Genomic DNA, 10,075 nt, shown 5'->3' on the forward strand with positions numbered 1-10,075 from the left:
TTTAAACGATGGATATGGGACAGAGTACACCTGTGCAGCTTGCATTGCCAACACAAAAGGTTCATACTTTGTATATCTTCTTCTTTGATTAATATCTACCAGATTATACTTAGGATGAACCTTCATGCCAATGTTTGGCATAGGATCAAACCATTCACATTTGAATAAGATTGTGCACTTCATTGGTAGGCCTGGATATTCTAACTCCAAAACCTCAACCAAGTTCCCATAAAAATCGCTTGACATGTTACTGTAGTTTGATCCCTTTATGCAAACACCGTTGTTCATTGTCTTTCTGCTTCTCCCATAACCCTCAGTGTGAAACTTGTAACCATTTACAAAGTAGCCAGAGTAGGCATTAGCAACCGGTAGTGGTCCCTTTGCTAAATCTGTAATGAATCTGTTACCAATATCGATTCCCGAGCTTCGAGCCTATGGGAAATAGTAATGACATCAGTGAGATTTAATAAATCAACCAAGTTCCATGTTGTGTACATTGAAAGTAACTTACATAATATTTGAACCATTCTGCAAATTCGGAGTCCAGCTTTGCATCAACTGCAGTATGAGTCAAATTGGGATTTTGGAGCTGCAAAAGATTGATATATATCCTATGTATCAACGAACCAAATAATTAGCATAAGTATGATTTAACAATGGCCCACGTCGAGTTTAGACTGTCTACATTATGTATACTTACTGTACATATGGTGTAATCTCTTCGCAATTCAATAAAATATAGGTTTGAGTCAGTCGTATCTCTACATCAGTCAATCATCTTTTTTTTTTTTATTTACCAATCATACGCCCAGGATAGGTGAATATTTTTAGATTTCCTTGAAACTCAGATTGTACGCGATCTCCTCCATCATCGTTACATGGCACTCTCCGATGCTTGGTGAAAACATGTTGGTCAAAGTAGTGTGAACAGAATGTGGAAGCTTCTTCCACCAAATATGCATTGCAAATTGATCCCTCGACCTTTGCCTTATTGTGCACATTCTTTTTAGTTTTCTGTAGGTGTCTGTCATTGTACAATGCTAATATGTAAGTATGAGTTCAAATAAATGATGTAATGATTACAATGAGATGTTAGTGATTCACCTCTCAAATGGATACATCCATCGATATTGTACCAGTCCTGCTACACGACATTCATAGGGCAAATGAACCGGCAGATGTTCCATAGAATCAAAGAAGCCGGGTGGAAAAATTCGCTCCAATTTGCACATCACTACTGGGATTTCTCGCGCTAATTGGTCCATATCATCGCATCGGATAATAGTCATCGTCAATTCCTTGAAAAAAAGACTCAATTCTGTCATTGCTTCCCAAATTTTTCCTGGTAATAATTCCCGGAATGCCACAGGGATCAATCTTTGCATGAAAACATGGCAGTCATGGCTTTTCATGCCAAACAATCTGTACTTCCTCATGTCCACACATCTACCCATATTTGAACAGTATCCATCTGGAAACCTTAATGATCGTACCCATTCGCACAATAATTGCCTTTGGGGTTTATCTAAACAATAACATGCCTTTGGAAATTTACCAGTAAGTTTAGATTGCTCGAGTTCTGGTCGACGACAAATTTCCTTCATGTCTGCTCTCGCTTTTGCATTATCCTTGGTTTTCCCTTCAATGTTCATGACAGTGTTGAACAGATTTTCAAACACATTTTTTTCTATGTGCATCACATCAAGGTTATGATGGATAAGAAGTGAACTCCAGTATGGCAAATCCCAGAAGATGTTTCGCTTTTTCCACCTGGTATTCCTGCCAATTCTTGTATTTGCCTCATCTGCACCTGACTCTGTAACTTTCATAAGCCCTAGATCTTCAATTTCTTGTAATATTTCAGCTCCAGACGTCACAGGCGGAGGGGGTTCAACTATAGTCGTGTTCTTTCTAAAGCATTGTCGATTTCTCCTCTAAGGGTGAGATTCTGGTAAGAATTTGCAATGACAATCAAACGAACATTGTTTACCTCCATTCTTTAGTGTAAATGCATTAGTGTTTTCCATGCAATGAGGACTAGCCAATTTGCCAGCCGTACTCCACCCAAATAACATTCCAAAAGCAAAGCAGCTCGCATTATGAAATTCTGATTGGTCGAAATATCGAATGTTTCAACCCCATATTCCCATAAATAATTAAGTTCGGCAATCAAAGGCTTCAGAAACACATCAATTTTATGTTTTGGATTAGTAGGGCCAGGAACAATAACACACAAAAACATATATTCATCTTTCATACACATTGACGGTGGTAGATTATATGGTGTGACAATGACAGGCCATGATGAATATTGTTGTCCTGATTGGCCAAACGGCTGAAACCCATCAGTATAAAGCCCCAATCTCACATTTCTCATATCAGCAGCAAACACAGGATGAATGTTATCAAAATGTTTCCACGCTTCAAAGTCTGACGGATGAGTCATTATACCATCCTCATATTCATGCAAAGCATGCCATGTCATGTGTTCAGCTGTCGCCTTAGATGCATATAACCTTTGAAGGCGAGGAACAAGAGGGAAATAATACATCTTCTTGAAAGCCTTCTCTCTTTGTACTCTACCAGTCCCTTGACCCCGCCGGTGATATCTTAGAAGATTACAAAACTTGCAGTCTCTAAATTCCGAGTCAACACCCCAGAATATCATACAATTATTACGACAGCAATCAATCTTTTCTACGGGTAGTCCCAATCCCCAAACTAATTTTTTTGTCCGATAAAAATTATCAACCATTGAATGGCCTTCAGACAACATTTCCTTTGCTAACTGCACAAAATCATCGTAACACCTTTCTAAAAAATGGTGCTCCGCTTTCATGTATAGTAATCGTGCCACAACAGATAGAACTGAATGATTCTTGCATCCAGGCCACAGTTCACTGTTAGCTGCACTTAGCATGTCAAACAATTGTTGTGCTGTTACGTTTGGCGATTCCTCCATATTATCCCAATGACATTCTACTCTACTTGCATCGAATACCATATCATTGCATTGATTACCATACAGAAATTGATAAGGCTGAACTTCTAAACTTACCGGAATGGAGTGGCCTGACCCACTGGCAACTTGAGGTTCACCATGATGTATCCATTCGTAATAATTTTCCACGAATCCATTTTTGCACAAATGAAGTTTCACTGTATCGATGTTTAAGAAGGCTCAATTTCGACACTTCTTGTGATTATATGGACACCTTAACTTATTACCATCCATAAAACTGGGATTACCAACTGCAAACTGTATAAACGCCTCCAATCCTTGCAGGAACTCTTGTCTTAATATCCCATTGACCTCAAACCTCCAGTACATCCAATCTCGATTATTTCGCATTTTTTTTTACCTAATTAACAATGTGTTTATAAAGGGCAAATTATATGTAATTGCATTAGTCTAAACCATCCTTAAAACATGCCACAATGTAATGTTCAATTTACACTTATAACTAACTAAGGTTATGTAACAGACTGATTTTCTTTTAGTGTCGGTAATAGTGATTTATTGGTCTGTGAATAGTACCATTGGTCCGGGACTTGGTATTATTTTAGTCCGGAAAAATTACTATGCATATTTAATATTTTATTTACTATTTTTGGAGCATGTTTGCATGATTTAGGCGGGTAGAAAATATTTCATGAATATTATTAGAGAGTTTATGTATTAAATGCATAATATTTCTATTCAGCGCATTGATTTTTATCACGCGCAGGTTAGGAGCGGAGGGTGTTCTTCAAGACCAGAGGAGGAGCATCAGAGTAGATATCACCTTTTGGGTAGGATATTTTGTAAATGGTGATTTTTGGCATGTATATAAATCTTGTGTTGTGGAGGTTGGATATAATAAGTTTATAATGTATTAAGAGTTATGATTATTTAAGGAAATAACATCTTATTATATTTTTGGTGTATGATGATTATAGATTCCTTGAAAAGAATGTGTTTAGAATCTTATGCGTATGTTGATGGATATTTAGAAGTGCTTGTGGTATGTTGTGTTGAATTGGAGTTTTGGGGGTTTGGAGAAAATTGGAAGTGTGCATATTTTCTTTGTGTGGCAAGTTAATTTTTAGGGGAAACTCTTGCGAAATTTTCGTAGGAATTTCCTTAAAACATTATTTTTGTAAAAAAAAAAAAAACAACAAAATGTTAATTACTTGCCTCCTTATGAAAATTTAACCACTTTTAATTTGTGATCTAGCTTTAATAAGTGACATAAGACGGTGCTCCGGCACCGATTGTGGTATCCACCGTCTGGTTCTCTGGGCTTGGCCGGTGGGTGTTACATGTTATTTCTATAATAAGGGTAACTATATATAAATGTCAAATCACTAAGTTCATTTATTCAATATAAAAGCTATATATATATATATATATATATATATATATATATATATATATATATATATATACCTACTATAATAAACGTAAGTGTACTATTCCACATATTGAATTTGTTGGAAAAAAATTCGGCAGCATTTCGGTACAACACAATCAAATCTCAAATACAAAAACACTTCAATAAACACTTTTATATCATACCAACATTCTCCAAAGGCAAAATGGCTACTACTAGGCCTCCAATCCAAACTCATCATTCATTTAATAAAAACATATTTAAGAATAATAATGACAATAATATAAAATAAAAAAAACACAGCCAAAACTTCTCAAGAAAGAGTTGCCAATAATTAAGAACATGCAATGACCTAATATTGCATTAAGTCTTTGATTATGTTTAAATTGCTCGACCGCCAATACCTACCCAGTACATTATCTTTTGATTTTTACCCATTACATTCGGTTCTAAAAATTGAATTTTTCTGCTTCGTTATTATCCTTTATAGGTTTCAGGAAGCTTAAGTTTGTGATTATTATATCTATATATATTTGGAATTATTTATAAGTCGTTAATTTTCAAATAGGCTTCAGTCAATGATAAAGGCCCAAAATCTAAAACCTCTGAAATTGGCTACTTACAATTAAAAATTAAATATGTAGTCTTATTGAGGGAAAACACAATTAAAAATATACTTAAGTTGGGAAAAAATTAATTAAAAACTCTAATCTGTCTCTCTCCGTAGCACACCTGTCATGTGCACGTACAACTTGGAAGTATTTTTTACATGTTTTATTTATTTGTATTAGCAGACATAATCATATTTTTGTAAGCTTCTTAAGCATATAAATTTGATAATGTTGGTCCCATTTTACTCACCTAAACTCTAGAACCTATTTAATAATTGGATAAAACAAAACTATAATTAATTAATTACTTAAGCCCACCCTTTTTAATAACATTTTCAGTCAACAACAATAACAATATTATTTTTCAAATAATAATAATAATAATAATAATAATAATAATAATAATAATAACAACAACAACAACAACAACAGTAACAATTTAATACAATAATAATAATAATAATAATAATAATAATAATAATAATAATAATAATAATAATAATAATAACAGTAACAATTTTAATAACAATAATAATAATAATAATAATAATAATAATAATAATAATAACAACAACAATAACAATATTATTTTTCAAATAATAACAATAACAATATTAATAATAATAATAATTATTATAACATTAACAATAATAATAATAATAATAATAATAATGATACTAACAGTAACAATTTAATACAATAATAATAATAATAATAATAATAATAATAATAACAACATTAACAATAATAATAATAATAATAATAATAATAATAATAATAATAATAATAATAATAATAATAATAATAATAATAAATTGCGAAAAACACATAAATCGCAAAAGAAAAAAAAAATTCGAAAAAAAATTGCAAAACTAATTACCTCAACTAATGTCCAAATGGTGGCGAACGGAGTTGAGGAGTGACCGGATTTGCAATTGAGCAGCGGTGGCGGCATCAGGCAGGCTGGAGCGGTGTCAGGAGGGGCTGAAGCGGCGCTGCGGACGCAGGAGAGGAGAGGAGAGGAGAAGGAGAAAAAGGAAAGAAGAAGAAAGAAGAAGGAGGGCGTCTGACGTTTAAAGCCCTAACTTTTGCGACCGACGTATCGGTCGCAAATTTTATTAATATCGGTCGCAATTTTTAACACTGCGACGTCGTTTTACTTCGCGACAAAATTGCGACCGATTTGCAACTCAAACGGTCGGTCACAAATAATCGATCGCAATTTTGTCTCCAATCGGTCTCAGAACTTATTCCTAATTTTGAAGCACGCAATTTTGCGACGGAAATATACTTAGTCGCAAATTGGTCGCAAATCCATAGTACAGGGGTTGCAAATTGAAAACCAAACTCGTGGGAATTTTCAGCGCTAAAATCTGCGACCGTTTGTCCTGAGGTCGCACATCGGTCGCAAAATTGCCACCGATTTTAGTCGGTCGCAAAAATCGGTCACAATTTGGCGTTTTTTTTGTAGTGTTTGTTTTTTTATTTAGAGAAAATTTTCTTTTTTATATATAGTAACTTTGGGATGCAAGTCAAGTTAAAAACACTAAAAAGCCATTAGAGTATATGTGTTTTTTTAAGATTGAAGCTCAACAATTAAGAAAAGTGGTAGACACAAATATTCTAAGCATTTAATTCATGTGTGTTTCAAGGGACAATTTATCAACTCACTTTTTCATTTCATTTTCTAGTAACACTATTTGTTTAAGATTGTTTCATTTTCTTTTTTTCCTTTTTAGAAAACCATTTGTAAAAAAAAAAAAAAAAAACTTTTGTGAAAAACATAAATAGTAGTTTAGGTAACTACATTTTTTTTAGTCCTACATCTTCATTTTTCTTCTTTTTTTTTTTTAAAGACGTATCATGATAAAATTATCTTTTTATCATCATCATCATCATCTTCTCTATATATATATATATAAATCTAAAGTCATTTATTTATTCAAAATACACAACCATTAATATTATCTATATTAAAATTTTCTACATCTTTAATATACTTGTAACAAAAACTCTAGCCATCTCTCTTTGGCTCTCTCTTTTTGTGTTCTTCTAGATTTTATTTATAAATCACCGTCGGTCATCTTCTTTGATCGACGGTTGATCGACAGTGGTTTCTTTTCGCCCCTCTATATCATTTTTCTTTATTTTGTTTAGTTTTCTTTCTAATAATTTCTAACTCCAATTTTCGTTTGGAATAAAATTTCGATTTAGTTTCACAGATTTGTAGATTTTGAGTGTTTTTAGTACCCTCTTACTAGGGTTATTAATTTTTTCCCTTTTCATGGGGTTGTTCCTTGTTATTGAGGAGTTTTTTTTTTTTTTTTTTTTGTAGATCTTTTATTTTTCAAGCAGTTCAAAAGGCAATATGGATTATTGATTGCTTGTGGTTGAAGATTTCAGATCTTCGAGTTCAGGTAAGTATTTCTTACCAATGGAACTTGGTAGTGGGGCTTGTTCCTCCATTAAAGTTTGATATATTAAATTCTTCTGTGGGTGTCAATTGTAACAAGTTTCTGAAAAAATAATGTTTGGGATAATATTGTAGAAGGTTTCTTTTATCGTCCTATTTGAAAATGGACAGTTTTAACCCAGAAGTTTAACCTCTTCTGTCAAGATCAAGAACATTTCCAATTAGAAAATTTCAATTTTCTATATTTTTTATGATATACTCAACTTATATTCATTATTAATGATTTATTAATTTTTCAAAAAAAAATTCTCTACATCTTTTCTATCTCTTCTTATTTATATAAATTTAATAGCATTTATTTATTTGTTTGTTTCAACTACTTGAGTGTTATATTTTTATTCAATTGACTATATACATAATACTTAATAGTTTTTGTAACTTTGAAATTTAAAGATTAAAGTGCGCTTTTTTTTTAAAAAATTATTTTGTTCTCAAACTTTAGATTTTTAAAATTTTTTATTTCACTATAATCTTTAAATGCTAAATAAGGGAGACATTTGATACTTGGGAGAATTTTTAACATCATCGACCAAAAGAAAAGAAAAAATAATTTTAAAGAAACGAGTAATCAAAGACAAAAACTATTTTCTATTTCTAGTAAATAAAAACTAAAAACAAATGACCATAACAAACAAGCCCTAGTAATTCCATCACAATATAACGATTGCTACATTAAAGTTCCACAAGGTAAAGAATTAATTGATTGAGAATTGAAAAATAAAACTAAATTTGAACTTGATCTTGAATTTGTTGATGTGAATGTATATTTATTGGGGGTTCTGATTATGTAATAATAAAGTTTTTATTGTTTAAAATAAAAACATGGCTATTATATAAATATTAATAATATGAGTGTAATTGATTGAAGTATTTTCATTAATTAAACAATGAATTTAATATTTTGGAGAGTAAACTTAAATTTGGATCATTTTTCCAAATTAAACATTCACTTGTCTTAAGTAAGCTTTTTTGTCTTTTGTATTATAACTTATAGACTACTAAATAATATCACTTACTTATATATATATACATACATACACATAAATAGCTAGCTATATTGTGTATATTTTTTATAAAATCATAATCAATTAATTATATAAATGCATTAGTATTCAAGTAGTATTGTAACACCCCTTCCCGGTCCACCCGTAAACCCGAATGAACCGGACCGAGACGCTACAAACTGGTTGACTGTATGGCCTTACATGCTGAAATCATAATGTATATTGAATATAATAGCATGCTGATGTAGTATACAAAAATAATGTAATTTATATTTACAAAACATGATACTAATGTCAAAATGAAATGGGCCCAACTGAGTGCCCTGTACATGCCATGAAAAGGATAGACAAAAGATACATATCCAAATGAGTAGCTACCCTGAAGACTGAGTCTTCTACAGATGAACTGCAGCAGTTGTAAGCCGACTCTCTATGGTCCAATCTCAAAACCTGCGAGTTAAACAGGTAACTCGATGAGCAAATAAAGCTCAGTGGATATCTCAACATATAAAGAAACAATTAAACGCATACATGTATAGAAAGAACCATGTAAACACATATGGCACATATAAGCACACACATCATGATACTTTCATGATACCTTGATTATCTTTGGTACTGTTTATAATACTGTATAAGTCATGAAATGTTATGTCAAAATATCTGTATGGCTCCATAAGGTTATAGTGAAACTGAAGTGATAAGAAAAACTGTATGAAACTGGATGAATACTGTATGCTTGGCTGCTATGGCCCATATAATCATATCCACTCAACGGCCTGTAGCCGGAGTATCAAACTGTATGAGGTGCAGATCTGCTATCCTATGTCGCGACATAGCCTTATCTACATGGTTTCTACCTAACCTCAATGGAGCATAATGTTGGTATGTCAATAATATCACACAACATCATAGTCATAGTTCATAACTTCCTAATTCATAATGTTTATTTGATTTCACATCATTTGCATGCTTGCATGTTGTTTTGATACATGTTCTAATGTTGTATTTGATGTTAAAATGATTGGAGGCACATAAGTGAAGCAAAGAAATACAATTGCATTGAAAATGAAGTCCAAAAATGCATGAAAACACAAGTCGCGAGCGCGCCTTGCAAGGTCGCGAGCGCGTAATGCACTAGATGAGAGACAGTGAGTTATCGGGCACAAGTCGCGAGCGCGTACTTGAAAGTCGCGAGCGCGAGAAGTGCCAAATGAGAGACAGTGAGTTCTCAGGCTAAATTCGCGAGCGCGCGATGAAGGTCGCGAGCGCTTACAGGCCAAGGGCCAAGTACGCGAGCGCGTACTTCAAATTCGCGAGTGCGAGAAGGCAACGCGAACTCGTCATGCAATTCGCGCGCGCGCTTCCAGCCTGCACTGTCTGTACTCTTTTGGTCATATCTCTCAATATACAACTCTGATTTGAATGATTCAAAAATCCATGTAAAGTTAACACATAGAGGAACAAATAACTCTTCTATGACACTTCCTAATTCCATCATTAAATGGGGTCAAAATCAAGATGAAGTTACTGGTAAAATTTCCAACAAAACCTGTTTCAACATAAACTCAATATTTACTTCATTTATTCAATACCTCCCCTGTTTTCCCCTGT

The sequence above is a fragment of the Jatropha curcas genome, chromosome 7 (assembly GCF_041381405.1).
Source record: "Jatropha curcas cultivar XTBG-Jc1 chromosome 7, XTBG_Jcur_1.0, whole genome shotgun sequence".
Classification (NCBI taxonomy): Eukaryota; Viridiplantae; Streptophyta; class Magnoliopsida; order Malpighiales; family Euphorbiaceae; genus Jatropha; species Jatropha curcas.